This window comes from Arachis stenosperma, chromosome 10 (genome assembly GCF_014773155.1).
Source record: "Arachis stenosperma cultivar V10309 chromosome 10, arast.V10309.gnm1.PFL2, whole genome shotgun sequence".
Taxonomy (NCBI): Eukaryota; Viridiplantae; Streptophyta; class Magnoliopsida; order Fabales; family Fabaceae; genus Arachis; species Arachis stenosperma.
In genome coordinates, this window is record NC_080386.1 from 82,761,405 (window position 1) to 82,784,656 (window position 23,252).

General features: G+C 38.9%; 2 non-coding genes across 2 annotated transcripts; both read left to right on the forward strand.

Moving 5' to 3' along the window:
• The first annotated feature begins 8,043 nt into the window (after nt 1–8,043).
• Nucleotides 8,044–8,147, forward strand: LOC130959144 (small nucleolar RNA R71). The gene has a single exon (XR_009078239.1). It is a non-coding gene; the product is annotated as a small nucleolar RNA R71 (small nucleolar RNA).
• Nucleotides 8,148–21,161: 13,014 nt separating this feature from the next.
• On the forward strand, nt 21,162–21,265 carry LOC130959183 (small nucleolar RNA R71). The gene has a single exon (XR_009078278.1). It is a non-coding gene; the product is annotated as a small nucleolar RNA R71 (small nucleolar RNA).
• Nucleotides 21,266–23,252: the final 1,987 nt, after the last annotated feature.

The window sequence follows — 23,252 nt, forward strand, 5'->3', positions numbered from 1 at the left end:
CAACCACAGAAAAAGAGCTACTTGCAGTGGTTTACGCCATTGACAAATTCAGATCCTATTTAGTAGGATCAAAAGTGATTGTGTATACTGATCATGCTGCTCTTAAATATCTACTCAAAAAGCAGGATTCAAAACCCAGACTTATAAGATGGGTGTTGCTTCTGCAAGAGTTTGATATAGAAATAAGAGACAGAAAAGGGACAGAGAATCAAGTAGCAGATCACCTGTCCCGAATAGAACCAGTAGAAGGGGCGTCCCTCCCTCTCACTGAGATCTCTGAAACCTTTCCGGATGAACAACTCTTTGCCATCCAGGAAGTGCCATGGTTTGCAGATATCGCAAACTACAAGGCAGTAAGATTCATACCCAAAGAGTACAGTAGGCTGCAATCAAAGAAATTGATCACAGATGCAAAGTACTATCTTTGGGATGAACCATATCTCTTCAAGAGATGCGCAGACGGAGTAATCCGTAGATGTGTGCCTAAGGAAGAAGCACAGAAGATTCTATAGCACTGCCATGGATCACAGTATGGAGGACATTTTGGAGGTGAGCGAATAGCCACAAGAGTCCTCCAATGTGGCTTCTACTGGCCTACTCTCTATAAAGATTCCCGAGCATTTGTACTTAATTGTGACAGTTGCCAAAGATCTGGCAATCTGCCTCACAGTTATGCCATGCCTCAGCAAGGGATCTTGGAGATTGGGTTGTTTGATGTATGGGGTATTGACTTTATGGGACCCTTTCCACCATCATACTCAAACACTTATATTCTGGTGGCAGTGGATTATGTATCCAAATGGGTGGAAGCTATTGCAACACCCACCAATGACACTAAAACAGTGTTAAAATTCCTCCAGAAACACATCTTCAGTAGATTTGGTACACCTAGAGTATTAATCAGTGATGGGGGCACTCATTTCTGCAATAAATAGCTTTACTCTGCTTTGGTTCGTTATGGAGTTAGCCACAGGGTAGCTACTCCATATCACCCACAGACTAATGGGCAAGCTGAAGTCTCAAATAGAGAACTCAAAAGAATCCTGGAACGGACTGTAATTAACCGTAGAAGGGATTGGGCAGGGAGCTTGGATGATGCTCTGTGGGCATACAGAACAGCATTCAAGACCCCTATAAGGACCTCTCCATACCAGCTTGTATATGGAAAGGCATGTCACTTACCAGTGGAACTGGAACACAAGGCCTACTGGGCAACCAGATTCCTGAACCTTGATGCCAAGTTAGCTGGAGAAAAACGATTGCTCCAGTTAAATGAGCTAGAGGAATTTAGACTCACTGCTTTCGAGAATGCAAAAATATACAAAGAGAAAGCGAAAAGATGGCATGATAAGAAATTGTCATCCAGAGTCTTTGAGCCGGGGCAGAAGGTTCTGCTATTTAATTCTAGGCTCAAATTATTCCCTGGGAAATTAAAATCCCGGTGGAGAGGTCCATATGTAATTACAAGTGTATCACCATATGGATACGTAGAGCTTCAGGATAATGACTCTAACAAAAAGTTCATTGTTAATGGACAGAGAATTAAACATTATCTTGAAAGTAACTTCGAGCAAGAATGCTCAAAACTGAGACTTGATTAGAGCTCAGTGGTAGTCCAGCTAAAGACAATAAAGAAGCGCTTGCTGGGAGGCAACCCAGCCATTTACAAAGTTTATTTACTAATTAAATAAATTTCCTTTTTTTTTTACAGGTATATGTCCAAGTATCTTCAAAGGGTAAAAATAGCAATTGATTGAATTCACAGAGTTACAGGGAAATTTGGAAGCTCACTGGCGTGAAAAAGCCAGTAAGAAACATTTTGGGCGTTGAATGCCCAAAAGAAGCACCCACTGGGCGTTCAACGCCAGTAAGGGTAGCCATCTGGGCGTTAAACGCCAGAAAGGAGCATCTTCTGGGCGTTGAACGCCAGAAAGAAGCACCTTCTGGGCGTTTAACGCCAGATTGACAGCGTCCTGGGCGTTCAGAAAAACGCCCAGTGACAAAGGACTTCCTGGCGTTCAACGCCAGAAAGAAGCATCAGCTGGGCGTTGAACGCCCAGGAGAAGCAACATTTGGGCGTTAAACGCCCAAAACATGCAGCGTTTGGGCGTTTAACGCCAGGATGGTGGGGAGGAGGTAAAATTCGTTTTCTTTACAATTTTTCTAAATTTTTATGTTTCAATTCATGATTTCTTGCATAAACATGCTTCAAAATGTCATCCTTCAAAATCAAATTAGTTTTCTAAAAACCCTAATTTCTAAAATCCCTTTTTCAAAAATATCAAATGTATCTTAATTCATAAACACAAATCTTTTTCCAATCCAATTCTTTTTCAAATATTTTTAATTTCTTCTCATATCTTTTTCAACTCATCTTATCTTTTTTTCGAAACTGCCTCTCCTTCTACTCCTCTCCTTTCTTTCGCTTGAGGACAAGCAAACCTCTAAGTTTGGTGTGATTTGCCATGATCACTGAGCTAAAACTCATTAAGATCATGGCACCTAAGAGAACAGGAAGAGCAAGGATGTGAACTTAAGGGAGCTGAAGCGTCAGAAATTAATTCTTGAAGGCACCCCACAAACTAGAGGAACATCCACTTCGCAAAATATAGGTTGTTAAGTTCTAATTCTAGCTTTAACTCTGTGATAGTATTATTATAGGATTTTACCTTAGAAGTTATATAGGAGTAGTAGTAATTAGCATATCTATTTTGGCTTTATTTCCAATTAAGTTATAACTTATTTTTCTCATCATCATCAAACATGAATAAAATAGTAGATTTATAGAATAAATAGGCAATTTAATTTTTTTGAGTTCTTAATAAGGAAAATTCTAATTATTTATATGTGGTGGCAATACTTTTTGTCTTCTGAATGAATGCTTGAACAGTGCATAATTTTGATATTGAATTTTATGAATGTTAAAATTGTTGGCTCTTGAAAGAATGATGAACAAGAGAAATGTTATTGATGATCTGAAAAATCATGAAATTGATTCTTGAAGCAAGAAAAAGCAGTGAAAAAAAAAATTTTTTTGCGAAAAAAAAAAAAGAGAGAGAAAGAAAAAGCAAGTAGAAAAAGCCAATAGCCCTTAAAACCAAAAGGCATGGGTAAAAAGGATCCAAGGCTTTGAGCATTAATGGATAGGAGGGCCCAAGGAAATAAATCCGGGTCTAAGCGGCTAAATCAAGCTGTCCCTAACCATGTGCTTGTGTCATGCAGGTCCAAGTGAAAAGCTTGAGACTGAGTGGTTAAAGTCGTGATCCAAAGCAAAAAGAGTGTGCTTAAGAGCTCTGGACACCTCTAATTGGGGACTCTAGCAAAGCTGAGTCACAATCTGAAAAGGTTCACCCAATTATGTGTCTGTGGCATTTATGTATCTGGTGGTAATATTGGAAAACAAAGTGCTTAGGGCCACGGCCAAGACTCATGAAGTAAATGTGTTCAAGAATCAACATACTAAACTAGGAGAATCAATAATACTATCTAAATTCTGAGTTCTTATGGATGCTAATCATTCTGAATTTCAAAGGATAAAGTGAGATGCCAAAACTGTTCAGAAGCAAAAAGCTACTAGTCCCGCTCATCTAATTAGAATCTGAGCTTCACTTGAAACTCTGAGATATTATTGTTCCTTAATTTCTTTTCATCCTATTTTATTTATCTAGTTTCTTGAGGACAAGCAATAGTTTAAGTTTGGTGTTGTGATGAGCGGATATTTTATACGCTTTTTGGGGGTAATTTCATGTAGATTTTAGCATGTTTTAATTAGTTTTTAGTTAAATGTTATTAGTTTTAAGGAAAAAATCATATTTCTGGACTTTACTATGAGTGTGTGTATTTTTCTGTGATTTCAGGTATTTTCTGACTGAAATTGAGGGAGCTGAGCAAAAATCTGACTTAGGCTGAAAAAGGACTGCTGATGCTGTTGGATCCTGACCTTCCTGCACTCGAAATGGATTTTCTGGAGCTACAGGAGTCCAATTGGCGCGCTCTCAACGGCGTTGGAATGTAGACATCCAGGGCTTTCCAGCAATATATAATAGTCCATACTTTGCGTAAAGATAGACGACGTAACTTGGCGTTGAACGCCAAGTACATGCTGCTGTCTGGAGTTAAACGCCAGAAAAACGTCATAACTTGGAGTTTAACTCCAAGAAAAGCCTCTACTCGTGGATAGCTTTAGTCTCAGCCCCAGCACACACCAAGTGGGCCCCAGAAGTAGATTTCTGCACCAATTATCTTAGTTTACTCATATTCTGTAAACCTAGGTTACTAGTTTACTATTTAAACAACTTTTAGAGAATTATTCTGTACCTCATGACATTTTCAGATCTGAATTACATACTTTTTGACGGCATGAGTCTCTAAACTCCATTGTTGGGGGTGAGGAGCTCTGCAGCGTCTCGATGAATTAATACAATTCCTTTATTTTCCATTCAAACACGCTTGTTCTTATCTAAGATGTTCATTCGCGCTTAATTATGGAGAAGGTGATGATCCGTGACACTCATCACCTTCCTCAACCCATGAACGTGTGCCTGACAACCACCTCCGTTCTACATTAGATTGAATGAGTATCTCTTAGATTCCTTAATCAGAATCTTCGTGGTATAAGCTGGATTGATGGCGGCATTCATGAGAATCCGGAAAGTCTAAACCTTGTCTGTGGTATTCCGAGTAGGATTCTGGGATTGAATGACTGTGACGAGCTTCAAACTCCTGAAGACTGGGCGTTAGTGACAGACGCAAAAGAATCAATGGATTCTATTCCAACCTGATTGAGAACCGACAGATGATTAGCCGTGCTGTGACAGAGCATAGGAACGTTTTCACTGAGAGGATGGGAAGTAGCCATTGACAACGGTGACACCCTACACAGAGCTTGCCATGGAATGACCTTACGTGTGTTGAAGGATTTCAAGGAAGAGTTGAAGTCAGAGGACAAAGCATCTCCAAAACTCCAACATATCTCTCATTACTGCACAACAAGTAACGCTATTATTCTCTTTTATTTTTCCAATCTAATAATTCCAACTGATAATTTTGATTAAATATCCTGACTAAGAATAATAAAATAAACATCGCTTGCTTCAAACCAATAATCTCCGTGGGATCGACCCTTACTCACGTAAGGTATTACTTGGACGACCCAGTGCACTTGCTAGTTAGTTGTACGGATTGCAAATTCGTGCACCAGGACCTCAGGGATCACCTTCTTCTTTGCCACAACATCATAGAAGTGGTCTTGATGGCTCTTGGAGATGAATCTTTCCATCTCCCATGACTCGGAGGTGGAAGCTTTTGTCTTCCCTTTTCCTTTTCTAGAGGATTCTCCGGCCTTAGGTGCCATTGATGGTAATGGAAAAACAAAAAGCTTATGCTTTTACCACACCAAACTTAAAATATTGCTCGCCCTCGAGCAAGAGAAGAAAGAAGAGAATAAGAAGAAGAAGAAGAAAACGGAGGAGAGTGATGGGAGATGGATTCGGCCAAGGTATAGTAAAGGGGGTAGTGTTGTGGAAAAATGAAGTGGAATGGAAGGGTATATATAGGGAGAGGGGAGAGGGTAGGTTCGGCCATTTAGGATGGGATTGGGTGGGAAAATGTTTTTGAATTTTGAAGGTAGGTGGTGTTTATGGGGAAGAGTGGATGGATGTGAGTGGTGAATAAGTGATTGGGAAGAGAGATTGAGGTGATTGGTGAAGGGTTTTTGGGAAGTGTGACATGGGGAAGAGTAAAATAGGATTAGGAGGTAAGGTGGAAATATAGTAGGTGGGGATCCTGTGGGGTCCACAGATCCTGAGGTGATCCTGTGGGGTCCACAGATCCTGAGGTGTCAAGGAATTCCATCCCTGCACCAAATAGGCATGTAAAATGCCTTTGCACACCATTCTGGCGTTTAAACGCCGAGTGGTGCACGTTCTGGGCGTTCAACGCCCATGTAAAGCATGTTTCTGGCGTTGAACGCCAGTTTCATGCTTGTTACTGGCGTTCAGCGCCAGCTTTTCTTCTAGGCACATTCCTGGCGTTCAGTGCCAGAATGTTGCTTGTTTCTGGCATTCAGCACCAGATTCATGCTCTGTTCTGTCGTTGAACGCCAGCCAGATGCTCCTTACTGGCGTTGAACGCCAGCCTGTGCTTCCTCCAGGGTGTGATTTTTCTTCTGCTATTTTTTGATTCTGTTTTTAATTTTTATATTTTTTTTGTGACTCCACATGATCATGTACCTAATAAAACACAAAGTAACAATAAAATAAAATAAAATAAAAATTAGATAAATAAAATTGGGTTGCCTCCCAACAAGCGCTTCTTTAATGTCAATAGCTTGACAGTGGCTCTCATGGAGCCACAAGGTGATCAGGTCAATGTTGTATAGTCCCAACACCAAACTTAGAGTTTGGATATGGGGTCTTAACACCAAACTTAGAGTTTGGTTGTGGCCTCCTAACACCAAACTTAGAGTTTGACTGTGGGGGCTCTTCTTGACTCTGAACTGAGAGAAGCTCTTCATGCTTACTCTCTTTTGTCACAGAGGGATGGCCATGTGCCTTAAACACAAGGTAGTCTCCATTCAATTGAAGGACTAATTCACCTCTGTTGACATCTATCACAGCTCCTGCTGTGGCTAGGAAAGGTCTTCCAAGGATGATGCATTCATCCTTTTCCTTCCTAATGTCTAAGATTATGAAATCAGCAGGGATGTAAAGGCCTTCAACCTTTACTAACACGTCCTTCACTATTCCATAAGCTTGTCTCAATGACTTGTCTGCCAATTGTAATGAAAACAAGGCAGGTTGTACCTCAATGATCCCCAGCTTCTCCATTACAGAGAGTGGCATAAGATTTATCCCTGACCCTAGATCACACAGAGCTTTTGCAAAGGTCATGGTGCCTATGGTACAAGGTATCAAAAACTTGCCAGGATCTTATTTCTTTTGAGGTAAAATTTGCTGAATCCAGTTATCCAGTTCACTAATGAGCAAGAGAGGTTCACTTTCCCAAGTCTCATCACCAAACAACTTGGCATTCAACTTCATGATAGCTCCTAAATATTGAGCAACTTGCTCTCCAGTCACATCTTCATCCTCTTCAGAGGAAGAATAGTCTTCAGAGCTCATGAATGGCAGAAGGAGATTTAATGGAATCTCTATGGTCTCTATATGAGCCTCAGATTCCTTTGGATCCTTAATAGAAAACTCCTTCTTGCTTGAGGGACGTCCCAGGAGGTCTTCCTCACTAGGATTTTCGTCCTCCTCCTCCCTTGTGCATTCGGCCATATTGATTATATCAATGGCCTTGCACTCTCCTTTTGGATTCTCTTCTGTATTGCTTGGGAGAATACTAGGAGGAGTTTCAAAGACTTTCTTACTCAGCTGGCCTACTTGTGCCTCCAGATTTCTGATGGAGGATCTTGTTTCACTCATGAAACTGAAAGTGGCCTTTGACAGATCAGAGACTAGATTGGCTAAATTAGAGGTATTTTGTTCAGAATTCTCTGTCTGTTGCTGAGAAGATGATGGAAAAGGCTTGCCATTGCTCAGCCTATTGCGTCCACCATTGTTAAAGCCTTGTTGAGGCTTTTGTTGATCCTTCCATGAGAAATTTGGATGATTTCTCCATGATGAGTTATAGGTGTTTCCATAAGGTTCACCCATGTAATTAACCTCTGCCATGGCAGGGTTCTCAGGATCATAAGCTTCTTCAGAAGCTGCCTCTTTAGTACTGTTGGATGCATGTTGCCATCCATTCAGATTTTGAGAGATCATGTTGACCTGTTGAGTCAACACTTTGTTCTGAGCCAATATAGCATTCAGAGCATCAATTTCAAGAACTCCTTTCTTCTGAGGTATCCCATTATTCACGGAATTCCTCTCAGAAGTGTACATGAATTGGTTGTTTGCAACCATGTCAATGAGTTCTTGAGCCTCTTCAGGCGTTTTCTTTAGGTGAATAGATCCACCTGCAGAATGGTCCAATGACATTTTCAAAAATTCAGATAGACCATAATAGAATATATCTAATATGGTCCATTCTGAAAACATGTCAGATGGACATCTTTTGGTCAGCTGCTTGTATCTTTCCCAAGCTTCATAGAGGGATTCACCATCTTTTTGTTTGAAGGTTTGAACATCCACTCTCAACTTGCTCAACTTTTGAGGAGGAAAGAATTTATCCAAGAAGGCTATGACCAGCTTATCCCAGGAGTCCAGGCTATCCTTAGGTTGTGAATCCAACCATATTCTAGCTCTGTCTCTTACAGCAAAAGGGAAAAGCATGAGTCTGTAGACTTCAGGATCAACTCCATTCGTCTTTACAGTCTCACAGATCTGTAAGAACTCAGTTAAAAACTTATAAGGATCTTTAGATGGAAGTCCATAAAACTTGCAGTTTTGTTGCATTAAAGCAACTAGTTGAGGCTTAAGCTTAAAATTATTGGCTCCAATGGCAGGAATGGAGATGCTTCTTCCATCAAATTTGGACGTTGGCTTTGTGAAGTCACCAAGCATTCTCCTTGCATTATTATTATTTTCGGCTGCCATCTCCTTCTCTTGTTCGAAAATTTCTGAAAGGTTGTTTCTGGATTGTTGTAATTTAGTTTCTCTTAGTTTCCTTTTCAGAGTCCTTTCAGGTTCAGGATCAATTTCAACAAGAGTGCCTTTTTCTGTTCCTACTCATATGAAAGAGAAGAAAACAAGAAAAGAAGAGGAATCCTCTATGTCACAGTATAGAGATTCCTTTATGTTAGTAGAAAAAGAAAGGGGAGAAGAATGTAGAAGAGTGGGTTCGGATTTTTTTAGATGAAGAGAGATGAAGAGAAGTGTTAGTAATTAAATAATTAAATAGAAGAAGAGAAGAGAAAGAGAATTCGAAAATAATTTTAAAAAAGGGTTAGTGATTTTCGAAAATTAGAGATAAGATGTAATTAAAATTAAAACATGAAACAATAAGAATTTTTGAAAAAAGAGGTGAGATATTTTCGAAAATTAGAGAGGGAAAAGTAGTTAGGTGGTTTTGAAAAAGATAGAAAACAAACAAAAAGTTAGTTAGTTGATTGAAAAAGATTTGAAATCAAATTTTAAGAAAGATAAAAATTTTTGAAAAAGATATGATAAAATATAAAAAGATTTAATTCAAAAATTTGAAATTACTTACTTCACAAACATGAAATTACAAGATAAGATTCTAGAACTTAAAGATTGAACCTTTCTTAACAAGAAAGTAACAAACTTCAAATTTTTGAATCAATCACATTGATTGTTAGTGAATTTTTGAAAATATGATATAAAGATAAGAAAAAGATTTTGAAAATATTTTGAAAAAGATTTTTGAAATTTTCGAAAAAGAGGAAAAATTGGAAAAGATATGATTTTTGAAAAAGATTTTGAAAAGATAAGATTTTTGAATTTTTGAAAATTTGACTTGACTTGTAAGAAACAACTAATTTTGAAAATTTTTGACTAAGTCAACTCAAATTTTCGAAAATTATGAGAAAAATAAGGAAAAGATATTTTTTTTTATTTTTGAATTTTTAATTATGATAGAGAAAAACACAAACATGACCCAAAACTTAAAAATTTTGGATCAAAACACATGATGCATGCAAGAACACTATGAATGTCAAGATGAACACCAAGAACACTTTGAAGATCATGATAAACATCAAGAACATATTTTTGAAAAATTTTTGATGCAAAGAAAACATGCAAGACACCAAACTTAGAAATCTTTAATGCATGGACTCTAACAAACGAAAAATGCATATGAAAAACAACAAACAACACAAAACAAGAAATCATCAAGATCAAACAAGAAGACTTGTCAAGAACAACTTGAAGATCATGAAGAACACTATGAATGCATGAAATTTTCGAAAAATGCAAGAAAAATTTTTTAAAAACATGCAATTGACACCAAACTTAAAAATTGACTCAAGACTCAAACAAGAAACACAAAATATTTTTGGTTTTTATGATTTTATGATTTTTTTGTATTTTTATTAATTTTTTTTTCGAAAATAAAGTTTGGAAAAACGAAAAATAAAAGAAAAATTTTGAAAAAGATTTTTGAAAAGAAAATTACCTAATCTGAGCAACAAGATGATTCGTCAGTTGTCCAAACTCAAACAATCCCCGGCAACGGCGCCAAAAACTTGGTGGACGAAATTGTGATTCCTTTGTTATTGTATTTTCTAAAATTCATTGCTTTTTCAACTATGTGTGGACACAACTCCGTTCAACTTAACCAGCAAGTGTACTGGGTCATCCAAGTAATACCTTACGTGAGTAAGGGTCGATCCCACAAAGATTGTTGGTATGAAGCAAGCTATGGTCACCTTGTAAATCTCAGCTAGGCAGATTAAATGGTTATGGATTTCGAAAATTAATAATAAACAGAAAATAAGATAGTAAATAGTTACTCATATAATTCCATGGTGGGAATTTCAAATAGGCGTATGGAGATGCTGTGCTCCTCTCGTATCTCTACTTTTTTATTTCATTCATCCAATCCTTCTTACTCCTTTCCATGGCAAGCTGTATGTAGGGCATCACCATCATCAATGGCTACTTTTAATCCTCTCGGGAAAATGGTCCTATGCACTGTCACTGCACGGCTAATCGTCTGGAGGCATCACCCTTGTTGATAGCTACATCCCATCCTCTCAGTGAAAATGGTCCAAATGCTCTGTTACAGAACGGCTAATCATCTGTCGGTTCTCAATCAGGTTGGAGTAGAATCCATTGATTCTTTTGCCTCTGTCACTAACGCCCAGCCTTCAGGAGTTTGAAGCTCGTCACAGTCATTCAATACCGGAATCCTACTCGGAATACCACAGACAAGGTTAGACTTTCCGGATTCCCGGGATCCTACTCGGAATACCCCAGACAAGGTTAGACTTTTCGGATCCCCATGAATGCCGCCATCTATCTAGCTTATACCACGAAGATTCTGTTGGGGAATCTAAGAGATATGCGCCCGGCCTAAGGTAGAACGGAAGTGGTTGTCAGTCACGCGCGTTCATAGGTGAGAATGATGATGAGTGTCACGGATCATCACATTCATCAAAGTGTTGTGCAACGTATATCTTGGAATAAGAATAAAAGAGAATTGAATAGAAAGTAATAATAATTGTATTGAAACTTGAGGTACAGCAGAGCTCCACACCCTTAATCTATGGTGTGCAGAAACTCCACCGTTGAAAATACATAAGTGAAAGGTTCAGGCATAGCCGAATGGCCAGCCCCCATGGTCTAAGGACTATGCACCCCCAGATGTTCCTTAGATCTAAAGTGATCAAAAGATGTCTAATACAATAGTTAAATGTCCTATATATACTAGACTAGCTACTAGGGTTTACATGAGTAAGTAGTTGATGCATAAATCCACTTCCGGGGCCCACTTGGTGTATGCTTGGGCTGAGCTTGATCTATCCACGAGCTGAGGCTTTTCTTGGAGTTGAACTCCAAGTTATAACGTGTTTTGGGCGTTCAACTCCGGATCATGACGTGTTTCTGGCGTTTAACTCCACACAGCAGCATGTACTTAGCGTTCAACGCCAATTTACGTCGTCAATTTCCGAATAAAGTATTGACTATTATATACTGCTAGAAAGCTATGGATGTCTACTTTCCAAAGTTGTTGAGAGCGTGCCATTTAGAGTTCTGTAGCTCCAGAAAATCCATTTTGAGTGCAGGGAGGTCAGATTCCAACAGCATCAGCAGTCCTTTTGTCAGCCTTTTTCAGAGTTTTGCTCAAGTCCCTCAATTTCAGCCAGAAATTACCTGAAATCACAGAAAAACACACAAACTCATAGCAAAGTCCAGAAATGTGAATTTAACATAAAAACTAATGAAAACATCCCTAAAAGTAGCTTGAACTTACTAAAAACTACTTAAAAACAATGCCAAAAAGCGTATAAATTATCCGCTCATCGTATAGCTTCTAAACCAATAGAAAATCCTTTCGTATAAATATTTTGGTTGTCACAAGTGAAAAACCCAATAAAATTTATAAACCGAATTATTCAAACCTCGGGTCATCTTCTTAAGGAATTGCAGGGAAGTATGATTTATTATTGGTTATGGAAAATAGTATTTTTGGGTTTTAAAAAGGGTTGAATTACAGGAATTAATAAATTAATAACTAATAAAACTCTTGGCAAGGTATGAAAACTGGAAGTCCTATCCTAGTTATCCTTGTCAATGGTGACGAGAATTATATTTTTACTCTCACTCAGTCAACCTCTAACTTTGAAGGTAAGTCAAGTGGATTAATCAATCTAACACCTAAAGTCCTAGTCAACTCCTGAGGAAAGACTAGAGTTATAGGAATCTAAATTAATCAGCAAAGATACAATTATCAATCATGATGAGTTTGATAACTCAAGAGTCACCAATTAATCAACTAAAGCCAAGAATATAAGAAACTAAATAAAAATCATATGTCTGAAATACCTCAATTATTAAAAAAAGAAATCACATCTAACAAGGGAAAAGTTCATAAGTTAAATTGAGAAAATAAATAAAAGGAATATTGAACCTGTGATTGAGTAAGATGAAATCCTAATTCTAATAAAAATCCTAATCCTAATCCTAATCCTAAGAGAGAGGAGAGAACCTCTCTCTCTAAAAACTACATCTAAATCCTAAAACTATGTATGAATGTATGTTGTATCATGTATGTTGATGAATGGATGGATTCCCTAATTTATAGCCTTTAATCTGTGTTCTCTGGGCTTGGATCTAGACCAAAAAGGGTCCAGTAGTTGCTGGGACCGACTACTGCAATTTCTGCAGGTCGCGCACGTCACGCGTCCGCGTGGGTCACGCGGTCGCGTCATCTGGAGTGTTACTCTTCCACGCGGTCGCGTCAGTCACACGTCCACGTCATCTGTGTTTCGCATGAGCCACGCGTTCGCGCCATGCACGCGTTCGCGCAGATGCCACTTTTCGCAAAGCACGCGTTTGCATCGTCCACGCGGACGCGTTGCTGCCAATTTCTTCAATAACTCCATTTTGTGCTTTTCTTCCATTTTTGTATGTTTCCATTCCATCCTTTAAGTCATTCCTGCCCTATAAAATCTGAAAGTAATCAACTCACAAATCACGGCATCGAATGGTAATAAAGGATAATTAAATTTAATATTTTTAAAGCATATGAAATATGTTTTCTCACATGTCATATCATAAGGAAGGAATTGTAAAACCATGCAAATTCATATGAATAAGTGGGTGAAGAGTTGATAAAAACACTCCATTTAAGCACAAGATGAATCATAAAATAGGGATTTATCAACCTCCACACACTTAAACAATAGCATGTCCTCATGCTAAATCCAAGAGAAAAGAATAAAGGTAAAATGGTGGAATCTTATGCAATGCAATCTATCCTAAATGCAAACTACCTAAATGAGTCATGCAATTCTAGTTATTATTCACTTGTATATGAAGCTTACATGTAGTTAAATTAATTCATATCTTCAAGGAATCATATATGTACAATTAAGGCCAAATCATATTAAAGCACAGTCACAATTGAGTTGAGTTAAGATAGTTCACAACTTGCAAGACAATTAATAATTAAATATGGATATATGAGAATGAGCTGTTGAACCCTCACTGGATTTTGTCTTTACTCTCTAATCACTTAGTGTTTGGGGTTAATCACTCTCTTCTTTTGTAGTCATGCTTTCTAAAACTTTGTTTTTCATCTAACCAATCAACAAATATCGAATATAGACATACAAAAATCATGAGGTCTTGTCTCAGGTTGTAATGGGGTTAAGGTAAGGGTAATGGTGTACATATAAGGCTAAGTGAGCTAACAAAGTGAATCCTTGATTAGTCTAAGATCTCACTTAACATACATACTTTATGATTTCAAAGTTCTTTACCTAGCTACCCAAATTTTCTCACTTTTGTATTACATGCTCATGCGCCACATTTAATTTTGATTTTTTTTGTCCCATGTGCATTGATTCTTTCTAATTGCATTGGGGTAATTTTTGTATCCCTTTATTTAAATACTAAAATTCTTTTTTTTTTTTGAAGTCTGCAGAATGCAATGAATGTTATGCACAATTACAGGTTCAATCAAAATTCAAAAACAGACTAAAATGGAAAAGGAATGAACATACCATGGTTGGTTGTCTCCCACCTAGCACTTTTAGTTAAAGTCCTTAAGTTGGACATTTGATGAGCCTCCTGTTATGGTGGCTTGTGCTTGAATTCATCCAGAAATCTCCACCAGTGTTTGGAATGCCAACAGCCTCTGGGGTCCCAAACAAGGCACGTAAAGCCCTTGAGCAGTTCCAAATAGGTTCTCAGGCTTCCGGGGTGTTGAATGTCACAATAGATTCTAGGATCCCAAACTTTACTTTTACACCCGTTTTTGTCTTGATCTGCATTTTTCCAACCGGGTGATAAGTAATCTGAATTCTCACTGTAGTGACCAAACAGCTTCCGAGATCCTTTCAATTGAGCTTGACATCAATCCTTGCACCTCAAATTGAAGTGTGAAACCTCATTGAATCTTGCATACCAGCTCTGAGTGTGAGTCATTTCCCTTTTTCTCTTAAAGCCGCAAAGAGCTCTAAGCTGGCCATCTGTTTCAAGTAAACCATATTCAAGTGGAAAAGTAAAGATAAAAGCTAAGGATTTTACCCACTTGAAGTTTGTATTGGGCGGTAATGGCCTTGGGATAGGTGTTTCCAGTGGTTCCGCAAGCTCTACTCCCTTGTGGTCTTCTGTGAATTCCTCCACTTCTTTGCAAGCTTCTGATGCCAGGGCATTTTGGCCTGTTTCACTGACCTTTTCTTCACTGTTTTTAAGGTAGTTTCATGCATTTTCTTAGGAATAAGCTAGTTTTGGGTAGAATTTCACTTACTTCTTGATTCAAGTATACATTGTGCACTTTACATGATTTCATGAGGATTTTGCATGAATTATATGATAAATTGGATGATGCATGATCCCATGATTAAGAGCAAGACTTTGATGCACTCTGTTTGTTTGATTTCAGGCAAAAAGAAGTAGAGAAGAGCCACGTTAGTGGCTACGTTAGTTACACTAACGTGGGCACTAACGTGGAAGGAAGGAAAGTTGGAACGTTAGTGGCATTAACTTTGAAGAAAGGAAATGGAGCCAACGTTAGTGACACTTAACATTATCACTAACGTTGGACCAAGCTCATAAGTGGCCACGTTAGAGTCCACGTTAGCTTAGTTAACGTGGCCTCTAACGTTAAAAGGGGGAAGGAAGCCAACGTTAGTGACATTCAACATTGTCACTAACGTTGGCCTAAGAGCAAAATGCAACGTTAACTCCCACGTTAACTTGGTTAACGTGGGAGCTAACGTAAGAGGCAAGGGTGGTCGACAACGTTAGTGACACCCAACATTGTCACTAACGTTGAAAGCAACCACACAACCCCCAAGGAAGCCACGTTAACTTCCACGTTAACTTAGTTAACGTGGAAGCTAACGTGGATGAAAGAAGGTGATGGCTGGTGCACGAAATTGTGATCACTACTTTGTCCATATTCAAATAATCCCCGGTAATGGCTCCAAAGACTTGGTGCTCAATACCATGGCATAAACACAACTTCGCACAACTAACCAGCAAGTGCACTGGGTCGTCCAAGTAATACCTTACGTGAGTAAGGGTCGATCCCACGGAGATTGTTGCTTTGAAGCAAGCTATGGTCACCTTGTAGATCTCAGTCAGGCAGACTCAATTGGGTATAGTGATAAACGAATAAAGCATAAAGATAAAGATAGAGATACTTATGTATATCATTAGTGAGAGCTTCAGATAAGCGTATGAAGATACCTTCCCTTCCGTCTCTTTGCTTTCCTACAGTCTTCATCCAATCCTTCTTACTCCTTTCCATGGCAAGCTCGTGTAGGGTTTCACCGTTGTCAGTGGCTACCTCCCATCCTCTCATTGAAAGCGATTGCATATGCCCTGTCACGGTCATAGCGGAATTCATCTGTCGGTTCTCAATCAGGCCGGAATAGAATCCAGTGATTCTTTTGCGTCTGTCACTAACGCCCCGCCCTCAGGAGTTTGAAGCACGTCACAGTCATTCAATCATTGAATCCTACTCAGAATACCACAGACAAGGTTAGACCTTCCGGATTCTCTTGAATGCCGCCATCAGTTCTCGCCTATACCACGAAGATTCCGGTTAAAGAATCCAAGAGATATTCACTAGAGCCTCGAATGCTTGTAGAACAAGAGTGGTTGTCAGTCACTTTGTTCATAGGTGAGAATGATGATGAGTGTCAATCATCACCTTCATCAAGTTGAAGAACAAGTGATACCTTGGACAAAGAACAAGCGGAATTGAATAGAAGAACAATAGTAATTGCATTAATACTTGAGGTACAGCAGAGCTCCACACCTTAATCTATGGTGTGTAGAAACTCCACCGTTGAAAATACATAAGAACAAGGTCTAGGCATGGCCGTGAGGCCAGCCTCCCAAAAGAGGGTTCAATCATAAAAACATGATCAAAAGATTCAAAGATCTCAAGATGATCTAAGATCCCCCGATGAAAAATACAATAGTAAAAGGTCCTACTTATAGAAAACTAGTAGCCTAAAGTGTACAAAGATGAGTAAATGACATAAAAATCCACTTCCGGGCCCACTTGGTGTGTGCTTGGGCTGAGCAAATGAAGCTTTTTCGTGTAGAGACTCCTCTTGGAGTTAAACGCCAGCTTTGATGCCAGTTTGGGCGTTTAACTCCCATTTAGGTGCCAGTTCCGGCGTTTAACGCTGGAATTTCTTGAGGTGACTTTGAACGCCGGTTTGGGCCATCAAATCTTGGGCAAAGTATGGACTATCATATATTGCTGGAAAGCCCAGGATGTCTACTTTCCAACGCCGTTGAGAGCGCGCCAATTGGGCTTCTGTAGCTCCAGAAAATCCACTTCGAGTGCAGGGAGGTCAGAATCCAACAGCATCTGCAGTCCTTTTGAGTCTCTGGATCAGATTTTTGCTCAGATCCCTCAATTTCAGCCAGAAAATACCTGAAATCACAGAAAAACACATAAACTCATAGTAAAGTCCAGAAAAGTGAATTTTAACTAAAAACTAATAAAAATATAATAAAAACTAACTAAAAGATACTAAAAACATACTAAAAACAATGCCAAAAAGCGTACAAATTATCCGCTCATCACAACACCAAACTTAAATTGTTGCTTGTCCCCAAGCAACTGAAGATCAAATAGGATAAAAAGAAGAGAATATGCAATGAACTCCAAAAACATCTATGAAGATCAGTATTAATTAGATGAGCGGGGCTTTTAGCTTTTTGCCTCTGAATAGTTTTGGCATCTCACTTTATCCTTTGGAACTCAGAATGATTGGCTTCTTTAGGAACTCAGAATCCAGATAGTGTTATTGATTCTCCTAGTTAAGTATGATGATTCTTGAACACAGCTACTTATTGAGTCTTGGCTGTGGCCCAAAGCACTCTGTCTTCCAGTATTACCACCGGATACATACATGCCACAGACACATAATTGGGTGAACCTTTTCAGATTGTGACTCAGCTTTGCTAAAGTCCCCAATTAGAGGTGTCCAGGGTTCTTAAGCACACTCTTATTGCCTTGGATCACAACTTTATTTCTTTCTCTTTTTTTTTTTCTTTTTCTCTCTTTTTTTTCGGGTTTTTTTTTTTTCGCCTCTTCTTTCCTTTTTTTTTTGTATTCACTGCTTTTTCTTGCTTCAAGAATCATTTTTATGATTTTTCAGATCCTCAGTAACATGTCTCCTTTTTCATCATCCTTTCAAGAGCCAACATTCATGAACCACAAATTCAAAAGACATATGCACTGTTTAAGCATACATTCAGAGAACAAAAGTGTTGCCACCACATCAAGATAATTAAACTGTTATAAAATTCAAAATTCATGCAATTCTCATCTTTTTCAATTAAGAACAATTCTTAAGAAAGGTGATGGATTCATAGGACATTCATAACTTTAAGGCATAGACACTAAGACACTAATGATCATAAGACACAAACATAGATAATATAAAGCACTAAAATTCGAAAAACAGAAAATTAAAGAACAAGGAGATTTAAAGAACGGGTCCACCTCAGTGATGGCGGCTTGTTCTTCCTCTTGAAGGTCTTATGGAGTGCTTGAGCTCCTCAATGTCTCTTCCTTGTCTTTGTTGCTCCTCTCTCATGATTCTTTGATCTTCTCTGATTTCATGGAGGAGAATGGAGTGTTCTTGGTGCTCCACCCTTAGTTGTCCCATGTTGGAACTCAATTCTCCTAGGGAGGTGTTTACTTGCTCCCAATAGTCTTGTGGAGGAAAGTGCATCCCTTGAGGTATCTCAGGGATCTCATGATGAGAGGGGTCTCTTGTTTGCTCCATCCTTTTCTTGGTGATGGGCTTGTCCTCATCAATGGGGATATCTCCTTCTATGTCAACTCCAACTGAATAACAGAGGTGACAAATGAGATGAGGAAAGGCTAACCTTGCCAAGGTGGAAGACTTGTCCGCCACCTTGTAGAGTTCTTGGGCTATAACCTCATGAACTTCCACTTCTTCTCCAATCATGATGCTATGAATCATGATGGCCCGGTCTAGAGTACTTTCGGACCGGTTGCTAGTGGGAATGATTGAGCGTTGGATGAACTCCAACCATCCTCTAGCCACGGGCTTGAGGTCATGCCTTCTCAATTGAACCGGCTTGCCTCTTGAATCTCTCTTCCATTGTGCGCCCTCTTCACATATGACTGTGAGGACTTGGTCCAACCTTTGATCAAAGTTGACCCTTCTAGTGTAAGGATGTTCATCTGCTTGCATCATTGGCAAGTTGAATGCTAACCTTACATTTTCCGGACTAAAATCCAAGTATTTCCCCCGAACCATAGTAAGATAGTTCTTTGGATCCGGGTTCACACTTTGGTCATGGTTCTTGGTGATCCATGCATTGGCATAGAACTCTTGAACCATCAAGATTCCGACTTGTTGAATGGGGTTGGTGGGGATCCTGTGGGGTCCACAGATCCTGTGGTGTCAAGGAAAAGTCATCCCTGCACCAAATGTTGCTCAAAATCACGTTTTGAGCCATTTCTGGCGTTAAACGCCGGGCTGATGCCCATTCCTGGCGTTTAACGCCAGGTTCTTGCCCTTTTCTGGCGTTTAACGCCAGTCTGGTGCCCCTTTCTGGCGTTAAACGCCCAGAATGGTGCCAGACTGGGCGTTAAACGCCCAACTGCTAGGTTTACTGGCGTTTGAACGCCAGCAACTTCTTCCTCCAGGGTGTGCTATTTTTCTTCCTGTTTTTCATTTTGTTTTTGCTTTTTCAATGGATTTTGTGACTTCTTATGATCATCAACCTAAAAAAAAATAAAATAACAAAGAGAAATATATAAAATCTAATCATTGGGTTGCCTCCCAACAAGCGCTTCTTTAATGTCAGTAGCTTGACAGAGGGCTCTCATGGAGCCTCACAGATACTCAGAGCAATGTTGGGACCTCCCAACACCAAACTTAGAGTTTGAATGTGGGGGTTCAACACCAAACTTAGAGTTTGGTTGTGGCCTCCCAACACCAAACTTAGAGTTTGACTGTGGGGGCTCTGTTAGTCTCTGATTTGAGAGAAGCTCTTCATGCTTCTTCTCCATGGTGACAGAGGGATATCCTTGAGCCTTAAACACATAGGATTTTTCATTCACTTGAATGATCAGTTCACCTCCATCAACATCAATCACAGCCTTTGCTGTGGCTAGGAAGGGTCTGCCAAGGATGATGGATTCATCCATGCACTTCCCAGTCTCTAGGACTATGAAATCAGTAGGAATGTACTGGTCTTCAACCCTTACCAAAACATTCTCTACAAGTCCATGAGCTTGTTTTCTTGAGTTGTCTGCCATCTCTAATGAGATTCTTGCAGCTTGTACCTCAAAGATCCCTAGCTTCTCCATTACAGAGAGAGGCATGAGGTTTACACTTGACCCTAAGTCACACAGGGCCTTCTTGAAGGTCATGGTGCCTATGGTACAAGGTATTGAAAACTTCCCAGGATCTTGTCTCTTTTGAGGTAGTTTCTGCCTAGACAAGTCATCTAGTTCTCCAGTGAGTAAAGGAGGCTCATTCTCCCAAGTCTCATTTCCAAATAACTTGTCATTTAACTTCATGATTGCTCCAAGGTTTTTAGCAACTTGCTCTTCAGTGACATACTCATCCTCTTCAGAGGAAGAATACTCATCAGAGCTCATGAAAGGCAGAAGTAAGTCCAATGGAATATCTATGGTCTCATTTTGAGCTTCAGATTCCCATTGTTCCTCATTGGGGAACTCATTGGAGGTCAGTGCACGCCCATTGAGGTGTTCCTCAGTGGCGTTCACTTCTTCTCCTTCCTCTCCAAATTCGGCCATGTTGATGACCTTGCACTCTCCTTTTGGATTTTCTTCTGTATTGCTTGGAAGAGTACTTGGAGGGAGTTCAGTAATTTTCTTACTCAGCTGTCCCACTTGTGCCTCCAAATTTCTAATGGAGGACCTTGTTTCAGTCATGAAACTTTGAGTGGTTTTGATTAGATCAGAGACCATGGTTGCTAAGTCAGATTAGTTCTGCTTAGAATTCTCTGTTTGTTGCTGAGAAAGGCTTGCCATTGCTAAACCTGTTTCTTCCACCATTATTGTTATTGAAACCTTGTTGAGGTTTCTCTTGATTCTTCCATGAGAAATTTGGGTGATTTCTCCATGAAGAATTATAGGTGTTTCCATAGGGTTCTCCTAGGTAGTTCACCTCTTCCATTGAAGGGTTCTCAGGATCATAAGCTTCTTCCTCAGATGAAGCATCCTTAGTACTGCCAGGTGCATTTTGCATTCCAGACAGACTTTGAGAAATCAAATTGACTTGTTGAGTCAATATCTTGTTCTGAGCCAGTATGGCATTCAGAGTATCAATCTCAAGAACTCCTTTCTTCTGACTTGTCCCATTGTTCACAGGATTCCTTTCAGAAGTGTACATGAATTGGTTATTTGCAACCATTTCAATTAGCTCTTGAGCTTCTGTAGGCGTCTTCTTCAGATGAAGAGATCCTCCAGCAGAGCTATCCAAAGACATCTTAGATAGTTCAGAGAGACCATCATAGAAAATACCTATGATGCTCCATTCAGAAAGCATGTCAGATGGACATTTTTTGATTAATTGTTTGTATCTTTCCCAAGCTTCATAGAGGGATTCTCCATCCTTCTGTCTAAAGGTTTGGACTTCCACTCTAAGCTTACTCCATTTTTGAGGTGGAAAGAACTTTGCCAAGAAGGCATTGACTAGCTTTTCCCAAGAGTCCAGGCTATCCTTAGGTTGAGAGTCCAACCATATTCTAGCTCTGTCTCTTACAGCAAAAGGGAATAGCATCAGTCTGTAGACCTCAGGGTCAACCCCATTAGTCTTGACTGTGTCACAGATTTGCAAGAACTCAGCTAAAAACTGATGTGGATCTTCCATTGGAAGTCCATGGAACTTGCAATTCTGTTGCAGTAGAGAAACCAACTGAGGTTTAAGCTCAAAGTTGTTTGCTCCAATGGCAGGGACAGAGATGCTTCTCCCATAGAAGTCGGGAGTAGGTGCAGTAAAGTCACCCAACACCTTCCTTGCATTGTTGGCATTGTTGTTATTTTCGGCTGCCATGAGTTCTTCTTCTTTGAAGAATTCGGTCAGGTCCTCTAAAGAGAGTTGTGCTTTGGCTTCTCTTAGCTTTCTCTTCAAGGTCCTTTCAGGTTCAGGGTCAGCTTCAACAAGAATGCCTTTGTCTCTGCTCCTGCTCATATGAAAGAGAAGAGAACAAGAAGATATGGAATCCTCTATGTCACAGTATAGAGATTCCTTGAGGTGTTAGAGGAAAAGAAAAATAGAAGAAAGAAGAAGGGGAAGAATTCAAACTTTAATTGGATGAAGTTCGAATTGTGCATTAAGAAGGAGTAGTACTCCATAAATAGAAGGATGTGGGAAGAAGGGAAGAGAATTTTCGAAAATTCAATTAAAAAGATTTTGAAAACATTTTGAAAAATTGATTGATAATTTTCGAAAATTCAAAGTGAAAAAGAAATCAAGTGATTTTTGAAAAAGATTTTGAAATTAGAAATTAAGAAGATTTGATTGAAAACTTATTTTGAAAAGATGTGATTAAAAAGATATGATTGAAAAGATATGATTTGAAAACAATTTTAAAAAGATATGATTTGAAAAAAATTTTAAAAGATATGTTTTGAAAACAATTTTAAAAAGATTTGATTTTAAAAATTAATGACTTGCCTAACAAGAAAAGATATGATTTGAACATTAATCCTTTCTCAACAGAAAAGGCAACAAACTTGAGATGTTCAATCAAATCCTTAATTGTTAGTAAGTATCTTTGAAAAAGGAAAGAAATTGATTTTGAAAACATTTGATTGAAAAGATATGATTTGAAAAAGATTTGATTTTGAAAAACTTTGAAAACTTGAAAAAAATTGATTTTGAAAACAAAATCTTCCCCCTTTGCCATCCTGGCGTTAAACGCCCAGAATGGTATCCATTCTGGTGTTTAACGCCCAAAATGCACCCTTTTTGGGCGTTAAACGCCCAACCAGGTACCCTGGCTGGCGTTTAAACGCCAGTCTGTCTTCTTCACTGGGCATTTTCGAATGCTCAGCTTTTTCTGTATAATTCCTCTGCAGTATGTTCTAAATCTTCAATTCTTTGTATTATTGACTTGAAAAGACACAAATTAAAAATATTTTTGGATTTTTAATAATCAAAATGCAACAAGAATCAAATAACAATGCATGCAAGACACCAAACTTAGCAGTTTGTATACTACTGACACTACATGAGACACATAAACACTCAAGTCAAAAGAATTCAAAGATCAGAGTAAGAAATCATCAAGAATTACTTGAAGATCCTTGAGACATATGAATGAATGCATGCAATTGACACCAAACTTAAGATGAGACACTAGACTCAAGCAAGAAACATCAAATATTTTTGGTTTTTTATGATTTTGTAAAATTTTTTTTTTTGTGATTTTCGAAAATTAAGTGGAAAAAGATATCAAAATTCTTAATGAGAATTCCAGGAATCAGTGCAATGCTAGTCTAAGACTCCGGTCCAGGAATTAGACATGGCTTCACAGCCAGCCAAGCTTTCAAAGAAAGCTTCGGTCCAAAACACTAGACATGGCCAAAGGCCAGCCAAGCCTTAGCAGATCACTGCTCCAAAAGCAAGATTG